The sequence below is a fragment of the Bidens hawaiensis genome, unplaced genomic scaffold (assembly GCF_021521415.1).
Source record: "Bidens hawaiensis isolate Kalapana, Puna unplaced genomic scaffold, B.hawaiensis_p1.1 tig00012724_1, whole genome shotgun sequence".
Classification (NCBI taxonomy): Eukaryota; Viridiplantae; Streptophyta; class Magnoliopsida; order Asterales; family Asteraceae; genus Bidens; species Bidens hawaiensis.
This window is the reverse complement of record NW_027492052.1, coordinates 165,895-191,073: the sequence shown is the minus strand read 5'-3', so window position 1 is coordinate 191,073 and position 25,179 is coordinate 165,895. Positions and strand designations below refer to the sequence as shown.

Sequence of the window (25,179 nt, the reverse complement as noted above, 5' to 3'; positions counted from 1 at the left end):
TATGCCCTATAGCCACCCCGCGGCCCGTTCGAAATTTTGCCAGTATTGCCAAAGGGGTGTGTTCACTGATCCGGAGAAAAAACTGAGTATTGGTCGAACCACTGAATCGGATCAGATTTTCGATCTTGATGACCTCCATACATATTTTATGATCCTACGAAAGAATCGTATCCATAATTATGCCCTATAACCACCCTGCGGCCAGTTCGAAATTTTGCCTGTATTGCCAAAGGGGTATGTTCACTGATCCGGAGAAAAAACTGAGTATGGGTCGAACCACTGAATCGGATCAGAAATTCTGTCTTGGTGACCTCTATACAATATTTTATGATCCTACGAAATAATCGGATCCATAAGTATGCCCTATAACCACCCTGCGGCCAGTTCGAAATTTTGCCTGTATTGCCAAAGGGGTATGTTCACTGATCCGGAGAAAAAACTGAGTATGGGTCGAACCACTGAATCGGATCAGAAATTCTGTCTTGGTGACCTCCATACAATATTTTATGATCCTACGAAAGAATCGGATCCACAATTATGCCCTATAGCCACCCCGCGGCCCGTTCGAAATTTTGCTAGTATTGCCAAAGGGGTATGTTCACTGATCCGATGAAAAAACTGAGTATGGGTCGAACCACTGAATCGGATCAGAAATTCGGTCTTGGTGACCTCCAACCAATATTTTATGATCCTACGAAACAATCGAATCCAGAATTATGCCTTATAGACACCCCGCGGCCCGTTCGAAATTTTGCCAGTATTGCCAAAGGGGTGTGTTCACTGATCCGGAGAAAAAACTGACTATGGGTCGAACCACTGAATCGGATCAGATTTTCGATCTTGATGACCTCCATACATATTTTATGATCCTACGAAATAATCGTATCCATAATTATGCCCTATAACCACCCTGCGGCCAGTTCGAAATTTTGCCAGTATTGCCAAAGGGGTATGTTCACTGATCCGGAGAATAAACTGAGTATGGGTCGAACCACTGAATCGGATCAGAAATTCTGTCTTGGTGACCTCTATACAATATTTTATGATCCTACGAAATAATCGGATCCATAAGTATGCCCTATAACCACCCTGCGGCCAGTTCGAAATTTTGCCTGTATTGCCAAAGTGGTATGTTCACTGATCCGGAGAAAAAACTGAGTATGGGTCGAACCACTGAATCGGATCAGAAATTCTGTCTTGGTGACCTCCATACAATATTTTATGATCCTACGAAAGAATCGGATCCACAATTATGCCCTATAGCCACCCCGCGGCCCGTTCGAAATTTTGCTAGTATTGCCAAATGGGTATGTTCACTGATCCGATGAAAAAACTGAGTATGGGTCGAACCACTGAATCGGATCAGAAATTCGGTCTTGGTGACCTCCAACCAATATTTTATGATCCTACGAAACAATCGAATCCAGAATTATGCCTTATAGACACCCCGCGGCCCGTTCGAAATTTTGCCAGTATTGCCAAAGGGGTGTGTTCACTGATCCGGAGAAAAAACTGAGTATGGGTCGAACCACTGAATCGGATCAGATTTTCGATCTTGATGACCTCCATACATATTTTATGATCCTACGAAAGAATCGTATCCATAATTATGCCCTATAACCACCCTGCGGCCAGTTCGAAATTTTGCCAGTATTGCCAAAGGGGTATGTTCACTGATCCGGAGAAAAAACTGAGTATGGGTCGAACCACTGAATCGGATCAGAAATTCTGTCTTGGTGACCTCTATACAATATTTTATGATCCTACGAAATAATCGGATCCATAAGTATGCCCTATAACCACCCTGCGGCCAGTTCGAAATTTTGCCTGTATTGCCAAAGGGGTTTGTTCACTGATCCGGAGAAAAAACTGAGTATGGGTCGAACCACTGAATCGGATCAGAAATTCTGTCTTGGTGACCTCCATACAATATTTTATGATCCTACGAAAGAATCGGATCCACAATTATGCCCTATAGCCACCCCGCGGCCCGTTCGAAATTTTGCTAGTATTGCCAAAGGGGTATGTTCACAGATCCGATGAAAAAATTGAGTATGGGTCGAACCACTGAATCGGATCAGAAATTCGGTCTTTATGATCCTACGAAACAATCGAATCCAGAATTATGCCTTATAGACACCCCGCGGCCCGTTCGAAATTTTGCCAGTATTACCAAAGGGGTGTGTTCACTGATCCGGAGAAAAAACTGAGTATGGGTCGAACCACTGAATCGGATCAGACTTTCGATCTTGATGACCTCCATACATATTTTATGATCCTACGAAAGAATCGTATCCATAATTATGCCCTATAACCACCCTGCGGCCAGTTCGAAATTTTGCCAGTATTGCCAAAGGGGTATGTTCACTGATCCGGAGAAAAAACTGAGTATGGGTCGAACCACTGAATCGGATCAGAAATTCTGTCTTGGTGACCTCTATACAATATTTTATGATCCTACGAAATAATCGGATCCATAAGTATGCCCTATAACGACCCTGCGGCCAGTTCGAAATTTTGCCTGTATTGCCAAAGTGGTATGTTCACTGATCCGGAGAAAAAACTGAGTATGGGTCGAACCACTGAATCGGATCAGAAATTCTGTCTTGGTGACCTCCATACAATATTTTATGATCCTACGAAAGAATCGGATCCACAATTATGCCCTATAGCCACCCCGCGGCCCGTTCGAAATTTTGCTAGTATTGCCAAAGGGGTATGTTCACTGATCCGATGAAAGAACTGAGTATGGGTCGAACCACTGAATCGGATCAGAAATTCGGTCTTGGTGACCTCCAACCAATATTTTATGATCCTACGAAACAATCGAATCCAGAATTATGCCTTATAGACACCCCGCGGCCCGTTCGAAATTTTGCCAGTATTGCCAAAGGGGTGTGTTCACTGATCCGGAGAAAAAACTGAGTATGGGTCGAACCACTGAATCGGATCAGATTTTCGATCTTGATGACCTCCGTACATATTTTATGATCCTACGAAAGAATCGTATCCATAATTATGCCCTATAACCACCCTGCGGCCAGTTCGAAATTTTGCAAGTATTGCCAAAGGGGTATGTTCACTGATCCGGAGAAAAAACTGAGTATGGGTCGAACCACTGAATCGGATCAGAAATTCTGTCTTGGTGACCACTATACAATATTTTATGATCCTACGAAATAATCGGATCCATAAGTATGCCCTATAACCACCCTGCGGCCAGTTCGAAATTTTGCCTGTATTGCCAAAGGGGTATGTTCACTGATCCGGAGAAAAAACTGAGTATGGGTCGAACCACTGAATCGGATCAGAAATTCTGTATTGGTGACCTCCATACAATATTTTATGATCCTACGAAAGAATCGGATCCACAATTATGCCCTATAGTCACCCCGCGGCCCGTTTGAAATTTTGCTAGTATTGCCAAAGAAATATGTTCACTGATCCGATGAAAAAACTGAGTATGGGTCGAACCACTGAATCGGATTAGAAATTCAGTCTTGGTGACCTCTATACAATATTTTATGATCCTACGAAATAATCGGATCCATAAGTATGCCCTATAACCACCCTGCGGCCAGTTCGAAATTTTGCCTGTATTGCAAAAGGGGTATGTCACTGATCCGGAGAAAAAACTGAGTATGGGTCGAACCACTGAATCGGATCAGAAATTCTGTCTTGGTGACCTCCATACAGTATTTTATGATCCTACGAAAAAATCGGATCCACAATTATGCCCTATAGCCACCCCGCGGCCCGTTCGAAATTTTGCTAGTATTGCCAAAGGGGTATGTTCACTGATCCGATGAAAAAACTGAGTATGGGTCGAACCACTGAATCGGATCAGAAATTCAGTCTTGGTGAACTCCAACCAATATTTTATGATCCTACGAAACAATCGGATCCACAATTATGCCCAATAGCCACCCCGCGGACCGTTCGAAATTTTGCCAGTATTGCCAAAGGGGTGTGTTCACTGATCCGGAGAAAAAACTGAGTATTGGTCGAACCACTGAATCGGATCAGGTTTTCGATCTTGATGACCTCCATACATATTTTATGATCCTACGAAAGAATCGTATCCATAATTATGCCCTATAACCACCCTGCGGCCAGTTCGAAATTTTGCCAGTATTGCCAAAGGGGTATGTTCACTGATCCGGAGAAAAAACTGAGTATGGGTCGAACCACTGAATCGGATCAGAAATTCTGTCTTGGTGACCTCTATACAATATTTTATGATCCTACGAAATAATCGGATCCATAAGTATGCCCTATAACCACCCTGCGGCCAGTTCGAAATTTTGCCTGTATTGCCAAAGTGGTATGTTCACTGATCCGGAGAAAAAACTGAGTATGGGTCGAACCACTGAATCGGATCAGAAATTCTGTCTTGGTGACCTCCATACAATATTTTATGATCCTACGAAAGAATCGGATCCACAATTATGAACTATAGCCACCCCGCGGCCCGTTCGAAATTTTGCTAGTATTGCCAAAGGGGTATGTTCACTGATCCGATGAAAAAACTGAGTATGGGTCGAACCACTGAATCGGATCAGAAATTCGGTCTTGGTGACCTCCAACCAATATTTTATGATCATACGAAACAATCGAATCCAGAATTATGCCTTATAGACACCCCGCGGCCCGTTCGAAATTTTGCCAGTATTGCCAAAGGGGTGTGTTCACTGATCCGGAGAAAAAACTGAGTATGGGTCGAACCACTGAATCGGATCAGATTTTCGATCTTGATGACCTCCATACATATTTTATGATCCTACGAAAGAATCGTATCCATAATTATGCCCTATAACCACCCTGCGGCCAGTTCGAAATTTTGCCTGTATTGCCAAAGGGGTATGTTCACTGATCCGGAGAAAAAACTGAGTATGGGTCGAACCACTGAATCGGATCAGAAATTCTGTCTTGGTGACCTCTATACAATATTTTATGATCCTACGAAATAATCGGATCCATAAGTATGCCCTATAACCACCCTGCGGCCAGTTCGAAATTTTGCCTGTATTGCCAAAGTGGTATGTTCACTAATCCGGAGAAAAAACTGAGTATGGGTCGAACCACTGAATCGGATCAGAAATTCTGTCTTGGTGACCTCCAAACAATATTTTATGATCCTACGAAAGAATCGGATCCACAATTATGCCCTATAGCCACCCCGCGGCCCGTTCGAAATTTTGCTAGTATTGCCAAATGGGTATGTTCACTGATCCGATGAAAAAACTGAGTATGGGTCGAACCACTGAATCGGATCAGAAATTCGGTCTTGGTGACCTCCAACCAATATTTTATGATCCTACGAAACAATCGAATCCAGAATTATGCCTTATAGACACCCCGCGGCCCGTTCGAAATTTTGCCAGTATTGCCAAAGGGGTGTGTTCACTGATCCGGAGAAAAAACTGAGTATGGGTCGAACCACTGAATCGGATCAGATTTTCGATCTTGATGACCTCCATACATATTTTATGATCCTACGAAAGAATCGTATCCATAATTATGCCCTATAACCACCCTGCGGCCAGTTCGAAATTTTGCCAGTATTGCCAAAGGGGTATGTTCACTGATCCGGAGAAAAAACTGAGTATGGGTCGAACCACTGAATCGGATCAGAAATTCTGTCTTGGTGACCTCTATACAATATTTTATGATCCTACGAAATAATCGGATCCATAAGTATGCCCTATAACCACCCTGCGGCCAGTTCGAAATTTTGCCTGTATTGCCAAAGGGGTTTGTTCACTGATCCGGAGAAAAAACTGAGTATGGGTCGAACCACTGAATCGGATCAGAAATTCTGTCTTGGTGACCTCCATACAATATTTTATGATCCTACGAAAGAATCGGATCCACAATTATGCCCTATAGCCACCCCGCGGCCCGTTCGAAATTTTGCTAGTATTGCCAAAGGGGTATGTTCACAGATCCGATGAAAAAATTGAGTATGGGTCGAACCACTGAATCGGATCAGAAATTCGGTCTTTATGATCCTACGAAACAATCGAATCCAGAATTATGCCTTATAGACACCCCGCGGCCCGTTCGAAATTTTGCCAGTATTACCAAAGGGGTGTGTTCACTGATCCGGAGAAAAAACTGAGTATGGGTCGAACCACTGAATCGGATCAGACTTTCGATCTTGATGACCTCCATACATATTTTATGATCCTACGAAAGAATCGTATCCATAATTATGCCCTATAACCACCCTGCGGCCAGTTCGAAATTTTGCCAGTATTGCCAAAGGGGTATGTTCACTGATCCGGAGAAAAAACTGAGTATGGGTCGAACCACTGAATCGGATCAGAAATTCTGTCTTGGTGACCTCTATACAATATTTTATGATCCTACGAAATAATCGGATCCATAAGTATGCCCTATAACGACCCTGCGGCCAGTTCGAAATTTTGCCTGTATTGCCAAAGTGGTATGTTCACTGATCCGGAGAAAAAACTGAGTATGGGTCGAACCACTGAATCGGATCAGAAATTCTGTCTTGGTGACCTCCATACAATATTTTATGATCCTACGAAAGAATCGGATCCACAATTATGCCCTATAGCCACCCCGCGGCCCGTTCGAAATTTTGCTAGTATTGCCAAAGGGGTATGTTCACTGATCCGATGAAAAAACTGAGTATGGGTCGAACCACTGAATCGGATCAGAAATTCGGTCTTGGTGACCTCCAACCAATATTTTATGATCCTACGAAACAATCGAATCCAGAATTATGCCTTATAGACACCCCGCGGCCCGTTCGAAATTTTGCCAGTATTGCCAAAGGGGTGTGTTCACTGATCCGGAGAAAAAACTGAGTATGGGTCGAACCACTGAATCGGATCAGATTTTCGATCTTGATGACCTCCGTACATATTTTATGATCCTACGAAAGAATCGTATCCATAATTATGCCCTATAACCACCCTGCGGCCAGTTCGAAATTTTGCAAGTATTGCCAAAGGGGTATGTTCACTGATCCGGAGAAAAAACTGAGTATGGGTCGAACCACTGAATCGGATCAGAAATTCTGTCTTGGTGACCACTATACAATATTTTATGATCCTACGAAATAATCGGATCCATAAGTATGCCCTATAACCACCCTGCGGCCAGTTCGAAATTTTGCCTGTATTGCCAAAGGGGTATGTTCACTGATCCGGAGAAAAAACTGAGTATGGGTCGAACCACTGAATCGGATCAGAAATTCTGTATTGGTGACCTCCATACAATATTTTATGATCCTACGAAAGAATCGGATCCACAATTATGCCCTATAGTCACCCCGCGGCCCGTTTGAAATTTTGCTAGTATTGCCAAAGAAATATGTTCACTGATCCGATGAAAAAACTGAGTATGGGTCGAACCACTGAATCGGATTAGAAATTCAGTCTTGGTGACCTCTATACAATATTTTATGATCCTACGAAATAATCGGATCCATAAGTATGCCCTATAACCACCCTGCGGCCAGTTCGAAATTTTGCCTGTATTGCAAAAGGGGTATGTCACTGATCCGGAGAAAAAACTGAGTATGGGTCGAACCACTGAATCGGATCAGAAATTCTGTCTTGGTGACCTCCATACAGTATTTTATGATCCTACGAAAAAATCGGATCCACAATTATGCCCTATAGCCACCCCGCGGCCCGTTCGAAATTTTGCTAGTATTGCCAAAGGGGTATGTTCACTGATCCGATGAAAAAACTGAGTATGGGTCGAACCACTGAATCGGATCAGAAATTCAGTCTTGGTGAACTCCAACCAATATTTTATGATCCTACGAAACAATCGGATCCACAATTATGCCCAATAGCCACCCCGCGGACCGTTCGAAATTTTGCCAGTATTGCCAAAGGGGTGTGTTCACTGATCCGGAGAAAAAACTGAGTATTGGTCGAACCACTGAATCGGATCAGGTTTTCGATCTTGATGACCTCCATACATATTTTATGATCCTACGAAAGAATCGTATCCATAATTATGCCCTATAACCACCCTGCGGCCAGTTCGAAATTTTGCCAGTATTGCCAAAGGGGTATGTTCACTGATCCGGAGAAAAAACTGAGTATGGGTCGAACCACTGAATCGGATCAGAAATTCTGTCTTGGTGACCTCTATACAATATTTTATGATCCTACGAAATAATCGGATCCATAAGTATGCCCTATAACCACCCTGCGGCCAGTTCGAAATTTTGCCTGTATTGCCAAAGTGGTATGTTCACTGATCCGGAGAAAAAACTGAGTATGGGTCGAACCACTGAATCGGATCAGAAATTCTGTCTTGGTGACCTCCATACAATATTTTATGATCCTACGAAAGAATCGGATCCACAATTATGAACTATAGCCACCCCGCGGCCCGTTCGAAATTTTGCTAGTATTGCCAAAGGGGTATGTTCACTGATCCGATGAAAAAACTGAGTATGGGTCGAACCACTGAATCGGATCAGAAATTCGGTCTTGGTGACCTCCAACCAATATTTTATGATCATACGAAACAATCGAATCCAGAATTATGCCTTATAGACACCCCGCGGCCCGTTCGAAATTTTGCCAGTATTGCCAAAGGGGTGTGTTCACTGATCCGGAGAAAAAACTGAGTATGGGTCGAACCACTGAATCGGATCAGATTTTCGATCTTGATGACCTCCATACATATTTTATGATCCTACGAAAGAATCGTATCCATAATTATGCCCTATAACCACCCTGCGGCCAGTTCGAAATTTTGCCTGTATTGCCAAAGGGGTATGTTCACTGATCCGGAGAAAAAACTGAGTATGGGTCGAACCACTGAATCGGATCAGAAATTCTGTCTTGGTGACCTCTATACAATATTTTATGATCCTACGAAATAATCGGATCCATAAGTATGCCCTATAACCACCCTGCGGCCAGTTCGAAATTTTGCCTGTATTGCCAAAGTGGTATGTTCACTAATCCGGAGAAAAAACTGAGTATGGGTCGAACCACTGAATCGGATCAGAAATTCTGTCTTGGTGACCTCCATACAATATTTTATGATCCTACGAAAGAATCGGATCCACAATTATGCCCTATAGCCACCCCGCGGCCCTTTCGAAATTTTGCTAGTATTGCCAAAGGGGTATGTTCACAGATCCGATGAAAAAACTGAGTATGGGTCGAACCACTGAATCGGATCAGAAATTCGGTCTTTATGATCCTACGAAAAATCGAATCCAGAATTATGCCTTATAGACACCCCGCGGCCCGTTCGAAATTTTGCCAGTATTACCAAAGGGGTGTGTTCACTGATCCGGAGAAAAAACTGAGTATGGGTCGAACCACTGAATCGGATCAGATTTTCGATCTTGATGACCTCCATACATATTTTATGATCCTACGAAAGAATCGTATCCATAATTATGCCCTATAACCACCCTGCGGCCAGTTCGAAATTTTGCCAGTATTGCCAAAGGGGTATGTTCACTGATCCGGAGAAAAAACTGAGTATGGGTCGAACCACTGAATCGGATCAGAAATTCTGTCTTGGTGACCTCTATACAATATTTTATGATCCTACGAAATAATCGGATCCATAAGTATGCCCTATAACCACCCTGCGGCCAGTTCGAAATTTTGCCTGTATTGCCAAAGTGGTATGTTCACTGATCCGGAGAAAAAACTGAGTATGGGTCGAACCACTGAATCGGATCAGAAATTCTGTCTTGGTGACCTCCATACAATATTTTATGATCCTACGAAAGAATCGGATCCACAATTATGCCCTATAGCCACCCCGCGGCCCGTTCGAAATTTTGCTAGTATTGCCAAAGGGGTATGTTCACTGATCAGATGAAAAAACTGAGTATGGGTCGAACCACTGAATCGGATCAGAAATTCAGTCTTGGTGACCTCCAACCAATATTTTATGATCCTACGAAACAATCGGATCCACAATTATGCCCTATAGCCACCCCGCGGCCCGTTCGAAATTTTGCCAGTATTGCCAAAGGGGTGTGTTCACTGATCCGGAGAAAAAACTGAGTATTGGTCGAACCACTGAATCGGATCAGGTTTTCGATCTTGATGACCTCCATACATATTTTATGATCCTACGAAAGAATCGTATCCATAATTATGCCCTATAACCACCCTGCGGCCAGTTCGAAATTTTGCCAGTATTGCCAAAGGGGTATGTTCACTGATCCGGAGAAAAAACTGAGTATGGGTCGAACCACTGAATCGGATCAGAATTTCTGTCTTGGTGACCTCTATACAATATTTTATGATCCTACGAAATAATCGGATCCATAAGTATGCCCTATAACCACCCTGCGGCCAGTTCGAAATTTTGCCTGTATTGCCAAAGGGGTATGTTCTCTGATCCGGAGAAAAAACTGAGTATGGGTCGAACCACTGAATCGGATCAGAAATTCTGTCTTGGTGACCTCAATACAATATTTTATGATCCTACGAAAGAATCGGATCCACAATTATGCCCTATAGCCACCCCGCGGCCCGTTCGAAATTTTGCTAGTATTGCCAAAGGGGTATGTTCACTGATCCGATTAAAAAACTGAGTATGGGTCGAACCACTGAATCGGATCAGAAATTCTGTCTTGGTGACCTCTATACAATATTTTATGATCCTACGAAATAATCGGATCCATAAGTATGCCCTATAACCACCCTGCGGCCAGTTCAAAATTTTGCCAGTATTGCCAAAGGGGTATGTTCACTGATCCGGAGAAAAAACTGAGTATGGGTCGAACCACTGAATCGGATCCGAAATTCTGTCTTGGTGACCTCTATACAATATTTTATGATCATACGAAATAATCGGATCCATAAGTATGCCCTATAACCACCCTGCGGCCAGTTCGAAATTTTGCCAGTATTGCCAAAGGGGTATGTTCACTGATCCGGAGAAAAAACTGAGTATGGGTCGAACCACTGAATCGGATCAGAAATTCGGTCTTGGTGACCTCCAACCAATATTTTTTGATCCTACGAAACAATCGGATCCAGAATTATGCCTTATAGCCACCCCGCGGCCCGTTCGAAATTTTGCCAGTATTGCCAAAGGGGTTTGTTCACTGATCCGAAGAAAAAACTGAGTATGGGTCGAACCACTGAATCGGATCAGATTTTCGATCTTGATGACCTCCAAACATATTTTATGATCCTACGAAAGAATCGTATACATAATTATGCCCTATAACCACCCTGCGGCCAGTTCGAAATTTTTCCAGTATTGCCAAAGGGGTATGTTCACTGATCCGGAGAAAAAACTGAGTATGGGTCGAACCACTGAATCGGATCAGAAATTCTGTTCACCGAGCCGGAGAAAACACTGAGTATGGATCGAACCACTGAATCGGATCAGAAATTCGGTCTTGGAGAATTCGATACAATATTTTATAAACATACGAAAGAATCGGATTAATAATTATGTCCTTATGCCACTCCGCCCCTTTCGAAATTTTGCCACTATTGACAAAGGGGTATGTTTACCGAGCCGGAGAAAAATAAATATGGGTCGAACCACTGAATCGGATCAAAAAGTCGGTCTTGGAAACTTCCATTCAATATTTTATAACCATACGAAAGAATCAGATCAATAGTTATGCCCTCAAGCCACCTCTGGGCCCGTTCTAAATTTTGCCACTATTGCCAAAGGGGTATGTTCACCAAGCCGGAAAGTATGCTCGAACCACTGAATCGGATCAGAAATTCGGTCTTGTAGACTTGCATACAATATTTTATAAACATACGAAATAATCGGATCAATAATTATGTCATAACGCCACCCCTGGGCCCGTTCGAAAATTTGCCATTTTTGCCAAATGGGTATGTTCACCGAGCCGGAGAAAAACTGAGTATGGGGCGAACCACTGAATCGGATCAGAAATTCGGTCTTGTAGACTTGCATACAATATTTTATAAACATACAAAATAATCGGATCAATAATTATGTCATGACGCCACCCCTGGGCCGGGCCCATTCGAAAATTTGCCATTTTTGCCAAAGGGGTATGTTCACCGAGACGGAGAAAAAAACCGAGTACGGGTCGAACCACTGAATCGGATCAGAAATTCGGTTTAGGAGACTTTCATACATTATTTTATAAATATACGACATAATCGGATAAATAATTATGCCCTAACGCAACCCCGGGGCCCGTTCGAAATTTTGCCAGTATTGCCAAAGGGGTATTTTCACCTTGCCGGAGAAAAAACTGAGTATGGTTCGAACCACTTAATCGGATAAGAAATTCGGTCTTGGAGACTTCCATTCAACATTTTATAAACATACGAAAAAATCGGATCAATATATATATGCCCTGACGCCACCCCGGGGCCCATTTGAAATTTTGCCAGTATTCCCAAAGGGTTAAGTTCACTAAGCCGGAGAAAAAACTGATTATGGGTAGAATCACTGAATCGCATCAGAAATTAGGTCTTGGAGACTTCCATAAAATATTTTTTAAACATACGAAAGAATCGGATCAATAATTATGCCCTGACGGCACCTCGGGGGCCGTTCGAAAATTTTCCACTATTGCCAAAGGGTTATGTTCACCGAGCAGGAGAAAAAACTGAGTATGGGTCGAACCACTGAATCGGATAAGAAATTCGGTCTTGTAGACTTCCATAAAATATTTTATAAACAGACAAAAGAATCGGATCAATAATTATGTCATGACGCCACCTCTGCGCCCGTTCGAAGTTTTGCCAGTATTACCAAAGGGGTATGTTCACCGAGCCGGAGAAAACACTGAGTATGGATCGAACCACTGAATCGGATCAGAAATTCGGTCTTGAAGGCTTCCATACAATATTTTATAAACATACGAAAGAATCGGATTAATAATTATGTCCTGATGCCACCCCGGGACCCTTTCGAAATTTTGCCCCTATTGACAAAGGGGTATGTTTACCGAGCCGGAGAAAAAACTGAATATGGGTCGAACCACTGAATCAGATTAAAAAATCAGTCTTGGAGACTTCCATTCAATATTTTATAAACATACGAAAGAATCGGATCAATAATTATGCCCTCATGCCACCCCGGGGCCCGTTCAAAATTTTGCCACTATTGCCAAAGGGGTATGTTCACCGAGCCGGAGAAAAAACTGAGTATGAATCGGATCAGAAGTTCGGCCTTGGAGACCTCCAAACAATATTTTATAAACATACGAAAGAATCGTATCAATAATTATGCCATGACTCCAACCCGGGACGCGATCGAAATTTTTCCACTATTGCCAAAGGGGTATGTTCACCGAGCTGGAGAAAAAACTGAGTATGGGTCGAACCTTTGAATCGGATCAGAAATTCGGTCTTGGAGACTTCCATACAATATTTTATAAACATACGAAAGAATCGTATCAATAATTATGCCCTGACTCCACCCCGGGGCGCGTTCGAAAATTTGCCAGTATTGCCAAAAGGGTATGTTCACCGAGCCGGAGAAAAAACTGATTATTGGTCTAACCATTGAATCAGATCAGAAATTCGGTCTCGGAGACTTACATACAATATTTTATAAACATACGAAAGAATCGGTTCAAAAATTATTCTCTGACGCCACCCCTGGGCCGTTCGAAATTGTATTGCCAAAGGGGTGTGTTCACTGAGCCGTAGAAAAAACTGAGTATGGGTCGAACCACTGAATCGGATCAGAAATTCTGTCTTGGAGACTTACATACAATATTTTATAAACATACGAAAGAATCGGATCAATACTTATGTCCTGAAGCCACCTCGGGGCCCGTTCGAAGTTTTGCTAGTATTGTCAAAGGGGTATGTTCACCGAGCCGGAGAAAAAAACTGAGTACGGGTCGAACAACTGAATCGGATCATAAATTCGGTCTTGGAGACTTCCATAAAATATTTTATAAGTATACAAAAGAATCAGATCAATAATTATGCCCTGACGCCACCCCAGGGCCCTTTCGAAATTTTGCCAGTATTGCTAAAGGGGTATGTTCCCCGAGCCGGAGAAAAAACTGAGTATGGGTCGAACCACTAAATCGCATCAGAAATTCAGTCTTGGAGACTTCCATACAATATTTTATAAACATACGAAAGAATCGGATCAATACTTATGTCCTGACGCCACCCCGGGGCCCGTTCGAAGTTTTGCCAGTATTGCCAAAGGGGTATGTTCACCGAGTCGGAGAAAAAACTGAGTATGGGTTGAACCACTGAATGGATCATAAATTCGGTCTTGAAAACTTCCATACAATATTTTATAAACATACGAAAGTATCAGATCAATAGTTATTCCCTGACGCCACCCTAGGGCCCTTTCGAAATTTTTTCCAGTATTGCCAAAGGGGTATGTTCAACGAGCCGGAGAAAAAACTGAGTATGGGTCGAACCACTGAATCGGATCAGAAATTCGGTCTTGGAGACATCCATACAATATTTTATAAGCATACGAAAGAATCGTATCAATAATTATGCCCTGACTCCACCCCGAGGCGCGTTCAAAATTTTGCCTGTATTGCCAAAGGCGTATGTTCAATGAGCCGGAGAAAAAACTGAGTAGGGGTCAAACCATTGAATTGTATCAGAAATTCGGTTTTGGAGACTTTCATACAATATTTTATAAACATACGAAAGAATCGAATCAAGAATTATGCCTGACGCCACCCAAGGGCCCGTTCGAAGTTTTTCTAGTATTGCCAAAGGGGTATGTTTTCCGAGCCGGAGAAAAAATTGAGTATGGAATGAACCACTGAATCGGATCAGAAATTCGGTCTTGGAGACATCCATACAATATTTTATAAACATACGAAATAACCGGATTAATAATTATGTTCTGATGCCACCCCGGGACCCTTTCGAAATTTTGCCACTATTGACAAAGTGGTATGTTATCGAGCCGAAGAAAAAACTGAATATGGGTCGAACCACCGAATCGGATCAAAAATTCGGTCTTGGAAATTTCCATTCAATATTTTGTAAACATACGAAAGAATCGGAATAATAATTATGCCCTCACTCCACCCCGGGGCCCGTTCTAAATTTTGCCACTATTGCCAAAGGGGTATGTTCACCGAACTGGAGAAAAAACTAAGTATGGGTCGAACCACTGAATCGGATCAGAAATTCGGTCTTGGAGACTTTCATTCAATATTTTATAAAAATACGAAATAATCGGATCAAAAATTATGTCCTGACGCCACCCCGTGGCCCGTTCGAAGTTTTACTAGTATTAACAAAGGGGTAAGTTCACCGAGCCGGAGAAAAAACTGAGTATGGGTCGAACCACTGAATCGGATCAGAAATTCGGTCTTGGAGACTTTCATACATTATTTTATAAATATACGAAAGAATCGGATCAATAATTATGGCCTGACGCCACCTCGGGGCCCGTTCGAAATTTTGCCAGTATTGCTAAAAGGGTATGTTCACCGAGGCGGAGAAAAAACTGAGTATTGGTCGAACCACTGAATCGGATCAGAAATTCGGTCTTAGAGACTTCCATACAATATTTTATAAATATACGAAAGAATCGGATCAATAGTTATGCCCTGACGCCACCCCGGGGCCGTTAGAAATTTTGCCACTATTGCCAAATGGGTATGTTCACCGAGCCGGAGAAAAAACTGAGTATGGTTCGAACCACTTAATCGGATAAGAAATTCGGTCTTGGAGACTTCCACTTCAACATTTTATAAACATACGAAAAAATCGGATCAATATTTATGCCCTGACGCCACCGGGGGGCCCATTTGAAATTTTGTCAGTATTCCCAAAGGGTTACGTTCACCGAGCCGGAGAAAAAACTGATTATGGGTAGAACCACTGAATCGCATCAGAAATTAGGTCTTGGAGACTTCCATAAAATATTTTTTAAACATACGAAAGAATCGGATCAATAATTATGCCCTGACGGCACCCCGGGGGGCCGTTCGAAATTTTGCCACTATTTCTAAAGGGGTATGTTCTCCGAGCAGGAGAAAAAACTGAGTATGGGTCGAACCACTGAATCGGATAAGAAATTCGGTCTTCTAGACTTCCATAAAATATTTTATAAACATACGAAAGAATCGGATCAATAATTATGTCATGACGCCACATTTGCGTCCGTTCGAAGTTTTGCCAGTATTACCAAAAGGGTATGTTCACCGAGCCGGAGAAAAAACTGAGTATGGATCGAACCACTGAATCGGATCAGAAATTCGGTCTTGGAGACTTTCATACAATATTTTATAAACATACGAAAGAATCGGATTAATAATTATGTCATGATGCCACCCCGTGACCCTTTCGAAATTTTGCCACTATTGACAAAGGAGTATGTTTACCGAGCCGGAGAAAAAACTGAATATGGGTCGAACCACTGAATCTGGTCAAAAATTCGGTCTTAGAGACTTCCATTCAATATTTTATAAACATACGAAAGAATCGGATCAATAATTATGCCCTCACGCCACCTCGGGGGCCGTTCGAAATTTTGCCACTATTGCCAAAAGGGAATGTTAACATTCACCGAGCAAGAGAAAAAACTGAGTATGGGTCGAACCACTGAATCGGATAAGAAATTCGGTCTTGTAGACTTCCATAAAATATTTTATAAACATACGAAAGAAACGGATCAATAATTATGTCATGACGCCACCTCTGCGCCCGTTCGAAGTTTTGCCAGTATTACCAAAGGGGTATGTTCACCGAGCCGGAAAAAAACTGAGTATGGATCGAACCACTGAATCGGATCATAAATTCGGTCTTTGAGACTTCCATACAATATTTTATAAACATACGAAAGAATCGGATTAATAATTATGTCCAAATGCCACCCCGGGACCCTTTCGAAATTTTGCCACTATTGACAAAGGGGTTTGTTTACCGAGCCAGAGAAAAAACTGAATATGGGTCGAACCACTGAATCGGATCAAAAATTCGGTCTTGAAGACTTCCATTCAATATTTTATAAATATACGAAAGAATCGGATCAATAGTTATGCCCTCAAGCCACCCCGGGGCCCGTTCTAAATTTTGTCTGTATTGTCAAAGGGGTATCTCATTCAGCGTCTTTTTAGATCTGAATCATTAAGAGACTGAGCGATTCAGATTTCATCTCTAAATGAGATGAAATACATGCAAATTATATATCATGCAAATTAATTAATGTAATACATGCATTTTTTTCTGGTTCCTTTAACAAAATTTCATTAAAAAAATATATATCATGCAAATTAATTAATGTAATGCATATGCATGTATCTTTCAGACATTTACGGCTTATTTTATTACATGATAGCAGCTTTTGTGTATATTAAACCTACTACTGATGTATTTACGTACTACATATAATTATGGTTCTTTGTAGACTGAGATATTCTATTTCTAGTGGTGTATGAATGTATGAGGTGCATGTCGCCTCATTGATGGTGCTCCACTAACTTATAGCTATTATCACTTCTCATTATCTCAAAAAGAATGGAGTAAATGATTAAATGAATAAGTAAACACCAAATTATTTGGATATCAACTTTCAGAGGAGATAAGTCTAAACACCTTTTGGATTACTACCATTGATCAGATCAATAATACATAAACGCCGTTAGTCTCGCCACAAGGAGTGAATTCTCCCGGTGATAAATCTCTGGCGTTATAATAAGTATATGGTTAATCGTTGAAAAATAAGTATGTAAAATAAAGAGTGTTAAGTGAGTTAATGACTTGATTTGCATGAGATCATTAATATACATACTAGGTATTATTACTTATCATTGTTAGCTAGGGGTGGACCCTTGATTTGCAAAATTCTCTTGCAATATGATGAGTGGTCACATAAAAGGCACTACACATTAGTCATGTCAATATCACTTTAGATACTTAACAAAATTCCATCAGAAATTATGGAACATGCTAATTTCTTTACTTTTAGAGACATGATATATCAACAATAATATGACCATGGTATTTTGTTTGTTGAGATATATACTTTTTCTAGTGGTACTCCACTAACATAGTTATTATAACTTCTTGGTGAATATCTTCCAAACACAAAGAAAATGGCCCTCACTAGCACCTCTGGAACCCAACCGGAGTACTATGACCGAAAAGCAGAGCTCAAGGCGAAACCAAAACCGGTGTCAAAGGACTTGTTGATTCTGGAATAATGGAGGTCCCTAGAATATTCCGTCTATCTTCACCCGAAAACCTCAACTCCCAACAAGCACAACTAACTCTTCCAACCATAAACCTCCAAGGAATCAATGAAGATCCCAAACGACGAAAGGAGGTGATCGAGGAAGTGAAGGGTGCGTCGGAGAGCTGGGAATTCTTTCAGATAGTTGATCATGGGATTAATATTAATATTTTGGAGGAGATGTTAAAAGGAGTGAGGGATTTTTATGAGCAAGACACTGAGGTGAAGAAGCAGTGGTACACAAGGGATTTTAGCGGGAAGACAAGAATGGTGTACCATAGCAACCATGACTTGTATGCTGCACCGGTGACTAATTGGCGCGACACCTTCTACGTTACCATGGCTCCTAACCCTCCCCAACCACATGACTTGCCACCACATTGCAGGTTTGATATAAATATACAAACTTTAAGATTAGTGCAAAAGTCTAAATAAGAAGTTATTAATGTATTATTTTAACATTTGGTATAATTGTTGTAGAGATATTTTGTTGGAGTATTCGAAACAAGTGACGAAAATTGGAGTTTGTTTATTTGAGTTAATGTCTGAGGTTCTTGGGCTCGACCCTAATCGCCTTTTCAACATGGGATGTGTCGATGGGCTTGCGTTCGTTTGTCATTACTATCCTTCTTGTCCACAACCTGAATTAACAATAGGCAGCCCAAGCCACACAGATAGCACTTTCATCACTATTCTTTTGCAAGATCATATCGGTGGCCTCAAGGTCTTTTATCAGAATCAGTGGATTGATGTTCCTCCGGTACCAGGAGCTCTTGTAGTGAATGTTGGAGATCTTTTACAGGCATATATCTATCTCCCTCTCTCAAGTTTAAATTTTGATTTGCTTGTCTATTATAGTATAAACATATTTTAGTTGTCAAACATACTTAGAAATTAAAAGTATAGTGTATTAAAATATGGGCATTTCATGGAACTTGCTAGTTGATTTCAAACGACAAGTTTGTGAGTTCTCAGCACAAAGTGGTGGCAAACAAGGTTGGGCCAAGAGTATCGGTGGCATCCTTCTTTTCCACGGGTTCGGCTCAAACATCAAAGATATACGAGCCTATTAAGGAGTTGTGTTCAGAAGATAATCCAGCAAAGTATAGAAGCACAACGGTAAAAGAATATGTAGAATACTTTAGGGCAAAGGGAATTGATGGCACCTCTACCCTTTTACATTTCAAGATCTAACTCGTTTAGAAGTCAATTTATGAATATTTGCTATAAGTGAAGACCTTTATTCTCATGTTAGTCATATGATAATGTAATCCAATAATCCATCTTGAAGCACTTCTTTTGTCTCATTATAGGCTTGATCTTCTACTTAATATAATGTTGTGTGTTATCATTAGTGGAGAATGGAGACATTGAACAATAGTATTGCAAGTTTTCATATATTTATAACTTAAAGAAAAAAAAACGGATGATTAATTTTCCTATAAAAGATGAGAATCTTAAACAATCTACTTAATTCGCGGTTCAAACAAACGAAAAGGCAAATAATTTGACGGTTTTCGTAGAAACACTATGTCTGATTTTAAAAGTCTTAAAATTATGTGTTTCCTTCGAAACATTATGTTTGGAACGTGACAGTCACGTTTTTACTTTCTAGTTAAACACTACATACAGTCTAGTCTTATACGATACTTTCGATGCCATTAACTCTTTTGAACAATATTTTCCTATGAATATTTTTTATAGATTATTTAAAATGTTAATTTATGTCGACTACTTTTCAAGTACATTAAATATTGTTTTTGAGATTTAACACCACCAAAAATAGTATAATGTTGAAACAAAATTTGTCATATTATTATTCCATAAAAGAACCACATATCATTATCATATTATCATGTGTGAGTTGTCCTTCAATCTTGGCAACTGAAGTTTTGTCTGTTTGTATACTTTTGTTTTAGTTTTTCTTAAGACAATAATTGATACTCAACACACACATTTAATACATATCACTTCCAAGTTTTTGTTGTCTCAAAACCAAAATGGCCACTTCTACCTTCCAACCGGACTATGACCGAAAAGCGGAGCTAAGTGCATTCGACGAAACCAAAACCGGCGTGAAAGGACTTGTTGATTCTGGAGTAACGGAAGTCCCTAGAATATTTCGTCTACCTTCACCCGAAAACCTCAACTCCCAACAAACACAACTAACTCTTCCCACCATAGACCTTGAAGGAATCAATGACGATCTTATACGACGTAAGGAGCTGATTAAGGAAGTGAAGGATGCGTCGGAGAGATGGGGATTCTTTCAGATAGTGAATCATGGAATCCCAGTTAATGTTTTGGACGAGATGATAAAAGGAATGAAGGATTTTCATGAGCAAGACACGGAGGTGAAGAAGCATTAGTACAAAAGAGAGGTGAATGGGAAGAGTAGGGTGGTGTATAATAGTAACTTTGACTTGTACACTGGACCGGTGACTAACTGGCGAGACACTGACTATATCACCATGGCTCCTAACCCGCCACAACCACATGAGTTGCCACCACCTTGCAGGTTTTAGGTTTTAAGTTTGAACGTTTCATCCATTTTATAACTCTCTTTAGTAACTAACTATTCATTTGGTTGTTTTCGTTGGGATATTGTTGTAGAGATGTTTTGTTGGATTACTAAACTAATGATGGAACTTGGAGTTTGTTTGTTTTAGTTAATGTCGGAGGCTCTTGGGCTCAAACTTGATCACCTTTTCGACATGGGATGTGCTGACGGGCTTGGTGTTCAAGGTCATTACTATCCTTCTTGCCCGCAACCTGGATTAACAATAGGTCACGATTCTTCTCCAAGATGATATTGGTGGCCTCAAGGTCTTGTATCAGAATCAATGGACTGATGTTCCTCATACGCCCGGAGCTCTTATTGTAAACGTCGGAGATTTTTTGCAGGCATCTCTCTCATTCCTTTTATCTTTCTCCATACATTAATATGGTTTATTATAGTATAACCTTGATATCTTCTAGGGAGTAAAATATATTTGAAATGGAGATTTTGTTTTAAGGTTGTATAGTTAATTAAAATATGGTGTAACTTTTCAGCTGATTACAAACGATAAGTTTGTGAGTTTACAACACAAAGTGGTGGCAAACAAGGTTGGGCCAAGAGTATCGGTGGCATCGTTCTTTACCACAGGTGCGATGGAGACATCGAAGGTGTATGCACCCATCGCCAAGTTGCTTTCAGAAGATAATCCAGCCAAGTATAGAGGTACAACACTTAGCTTGAGCCTACCTTCGCACACCTCCGTTACTCTTTAGGAGGCATCCGCCCCAGATAAACTACCCACCTCGTAGTGTCCCCCCCCCCCCCGAATGATCGGTGCGGCGGTTAGGCATCCTTAGAAGAAAGAGTGGTCTTTCAGGATTGGTCGTTGTGTGTCACCACCTCCCACCTATCCTACACATTCGATTAAGTTTGTCACTGCGAAGCTATAGTAAAGGTGCACGGGGTCTTACCGTCTAGCCGTTGGTACTCCGCATCTTCACGGAGAATTCAATTTCATCGGGGGACGGGAAAAGAAACAGCTCCGAAGAAAGAAATTGGGGTTCCCAATGCTTCTCCACGCTCAACGAGATGCGCCAACCTCGGGATGCTTTACTCCTAACCCCACAAGGTTCCGAGACGGAGCTTAACCTGAGTCTCGGTTAAGAACGGCGATGACCTATGTTTCACACGGCGCACGATTCCATGGAAAGTATGTAAATCACTATAGAGCAAAGGGGCTTGATGGCACTTCTTCACTTTTGCATTTCAAGATCTAACTCGTCCAAACGTCAATTTATGAATCTTTAATGAGTAAAAGCTATATTTTTTATGTCAAGTAATTTGTATTGAAATACTTATCGTGTTGTTGCGATTTTAAGAAGAATTTGGGTATGTTGTTTGGTTGGTATATGTTGGAATCTTGGTTTATAAATGACCTTTCATTAATTTGGACACAAAGAGTTGTTTTATATATAGGACATATATATATAAACGAAACCTCCCATTAACGTAATCACATGAACTAAGTTTAGAATTTACCTTTGATGGGACTCGTAATTACAATGAACATTCCTACTCTAAGAACAAACCAAAACCGGGCTATGAAAAATCTAAGCACTCTAAAATTTTCTTAACGTTTGTCTGACGTCTCCAAAAACTTCTATCACCGTCATGTCTTAGGATAGTTGCAAGTCAACAACTCTTTACCAATGCTTCTAAATTCAATAAATAACACAAAACATGCAATTCAACAAAAGATTATGCTAATGACGAAGGTAAGACATACAATACCGTTGACTGCCGTTTTAAGTAACTAAAGCTGGACGGGTAACAACATAAGCAAAAGACTGCAATTTCTGAACATTAAACTCGAATGACAAAAACTGAACAAACGGAGTGTTTTCTTTTTCCCTTGATAACCTTGTACACGCATCTTTTACTTAATTCCAATTAAAACAGCTTCCACCTTGACTATTACTGCACCGACAGTTGGTCACACACTTGATGACGCCTGCATAATGACAATTTGATACACATGCAAATTGTCAATACAGATTCTAAGAACCTCAAAATTCAAGAACTTTGAAACACGGATGCTTCTATCTGTTGTTGTCAAGTAGTATTTATAGAAAATTTAATAATGAAAAATGTTTTTTTACTCTCTTGAGGGATCCTTTGAAAAAGACCAGGGTGTAGAAGCATGCAATTTGTCTCTTGTTCAATTAAATTTTCTTAATATATATGAGCAACACGACTCCGACACCCTTGATTTGTTCGTGAAAAAACACATAATGGATTTAAATAACCTCGTTCCATACGCAGGAGCATGTATACGAGTTCATAGAATATGCTAATCTAGACTGGTTTTTAAAGCATATATAAATGAAACTGGAGCTATACAAACACCACTAACACACTATCAAGAAACCACTAGTGTGTCATACGGGCCATATGACAGAGCAAAATGACCACACGGGGTCATGTGGAAAGCGAAAAATGAAAGGTGGCCAAATAACACAACTCATATGATGTGTTTGACTAACAAAGAATGAAAGAAATGAATGGCTTGGCCACTAACAAAGTCTAAAGGCCTGTATGCACGGCCCAAATGATGTCATATTGCATCATTGCATGTATGAGATGGAGGCACGCTGGTATATGATATTATGGTAGGATGTGCATTTAAACCGTTTTAAAGTCCCAATAATCAATTATAGGTCTTAATAAACAAAACATGGTAATGATTTTCTCTTTAGTCAAGAACTTGGAACTAATTATCAACATAAGTGTATGATTACTTACCCATCCATACCCAAACTAACAGAATCAAATTCAAAACTTTGCAGCCTACCATCATCAATATGAACCTAAACTAAAGCACAAAAATAACATTGCATCAATACGATCTAAACTATCGAAACCACACTGTCTAACGCTAAACATTGAGCATCAACTTCACCAAAGTATCAAGACACCACTAGTGTGTCATACGAGCCCTATGACAAAGACCACACGGGGTGAACACAGTGGCAGGCACGCTGTGTATGATAGGATATGCATTTAACCCAATTTAAAGTCCCAATAACCAATTTAGGGTCCTAATAACAAAACATGATGACGATTTTCTCTTTAGTCAATAACTTGCAGTAACAACTAATTATCACAATAAACGTATAACTAGTTAACTATCCTGAAACTAATTAAATCCAATTCATAACTTGCAGTCTACCATCAATAATATGAATCAAAACAAAACGAAACCGTACCGATCTAACGGTGAATATTAAGCATACTCTTGGCCTCACTCTGCTCCTCCAACAAATCCTCACTCGCATACTTACTCAACAACTCCATCTTCTTCTTCTCCAACACCATCCGCTCAATCTCCTTCTCGTCCGGCAACGGCACGTGCACCACAAACTCCTTCTCCTTCTCCTCCATCTCCTTCTCCCTCTCCCGTCTCTCCTCCGCCACCACATCCTCCTCCTCCTCAAACAATATCATCTTCGCTGCACCACCCGCCCCAACCTCCTCTCCGCTCTTCACCGCTCGCCTCGCCTCCTTCTTAATCTCCTCCATCCTCACCCACTCCGCCACCGCCTCCACCCTCATCCGTTCCTCCGCACCCCCCTCAACCTTCTCCAACACCCCGTCCTCCTCATCCCTATACCCGTAATACCCCGCGTCAATCCGTTTATAAATATCATACCGACTACGCCTTTTCCTCAACTCCGGCGGCTTCTCAAACAACTCCTTAACCCCGGGCAACCTCTTCGCCGCACCGAAATACCTATACCCGGGCCCACGCCCACTCGGATTCGGTACATCCACAATATTCCCATCCAAATCAGTCATTTTCGCCGAATACTTAAAATAATTCGGTCCGCCTAACTCAACTATCCTTCGCTCCCAACGTACCTTCTCTCGGATAAGTTTATTAATCTCGTCGTTGAGATCACGGAGACGGTGTTCGCCTAAACCTTCGTTTTGTATCTCGGCGACTTTACGGCCGATTTCGCGCATGATTTGCTGACGCCATTTGTCGGCGTCAGACAGGTCGCGGCATTCGGACGCGAGGAACGGACGGCGGTCTTTCGGTTTCTTTTTCTCTTCGGCTTTCATTGTCACGAAACGGTTGAGCATCGATTGAGCTTTCTCTTCGTTACGAGCCATGGTGAGATTCGATTGATTGATTGATTGATTGAATTCGATTGATTTGATTGGATTGAAGGTGAAGGTGAAGGTGAAGGTGAAACCCTAAGTTGAGAGTTTGTAATTGGGGATTTTGGAGGAAGGAGGGTTTATATAACTTTGTATAATTACATACATATGATATAATGTTATATATGTGTAGTCCTTGTATTGCTTTTTTCTTCATGTTTAGTCCTTTTAGTCTAGAAATGAGCGTTTTCGGTATCGGTTCGGTTCGGTACCGGTATTTTTTGAATTTTGCACGAAATACTAGTACCGTACCTGCACCAAACCGAGCATATCCGTATCAGTATCGGTACTAAATATTT

General features: G+C 41.1%; 3 pseudogenes across 3 annotated transcripts; 2 read left to right on the top strand and 1 right to left on the bottom strand.

Annotated features, from left to right (window-relative positions):
• Positions 1-18,019: 18,019 nt before the first annotated feature.
• On the top strand, positions 18,020-19,431 carry LOC143541922 (1-aminocyclopropane-1-carboxylate oxidase homolog 3-like; annotated as a pseudogene). Its single transcript, XR_013136830.1, has 3 exons — positions 18,020-18,545; positions 18,640-18,961; positions 19,102-19,431. The product of XR_013136830.1 is annotated as a 1-aminocyclopropane-1-carboxylate oxidase homolog 3-like (transcript).
• A 669-nt stretch (positions 19,432-20,100) lies between these two features.
• LOC143541888 (1-aminocyclopropane-1-carboxylate oxidase homolog 1 pseudogene) lies at positions 20,101-21,432 on the top strand (annotated as a pseudogene). Its single transcript, XR_013136824.1, has 3 exons — positions 20,101-20,677; positions 20,773-21,063; positions 21,214-21,432. The product of XR_013136824.1 is annotated as a 1-aminocyclopropane-1-carboxylate oxidase homolog 1 pseudogene (transcript).
• Positions 21,433-22,222: 790 nt separating this feature from the next.
• LOC143541918 (uncharacterized) lies at positions 22,223-24,850 on the bottom strand (annotated as a pseudogene). Its single transcript, XR_013136829.1, has 2 exons — positions 23,926-24,850; positions 22,223-22,670 (listed from the first exon to the last, which is right to left on the bottom strand). The product of XR_013136829.1 is annotated as an uncharacterized LOC143541918 (transcript).
• Between the last annotated feature and the right edge of the window lie 329 nt (positions 24,851-25,179).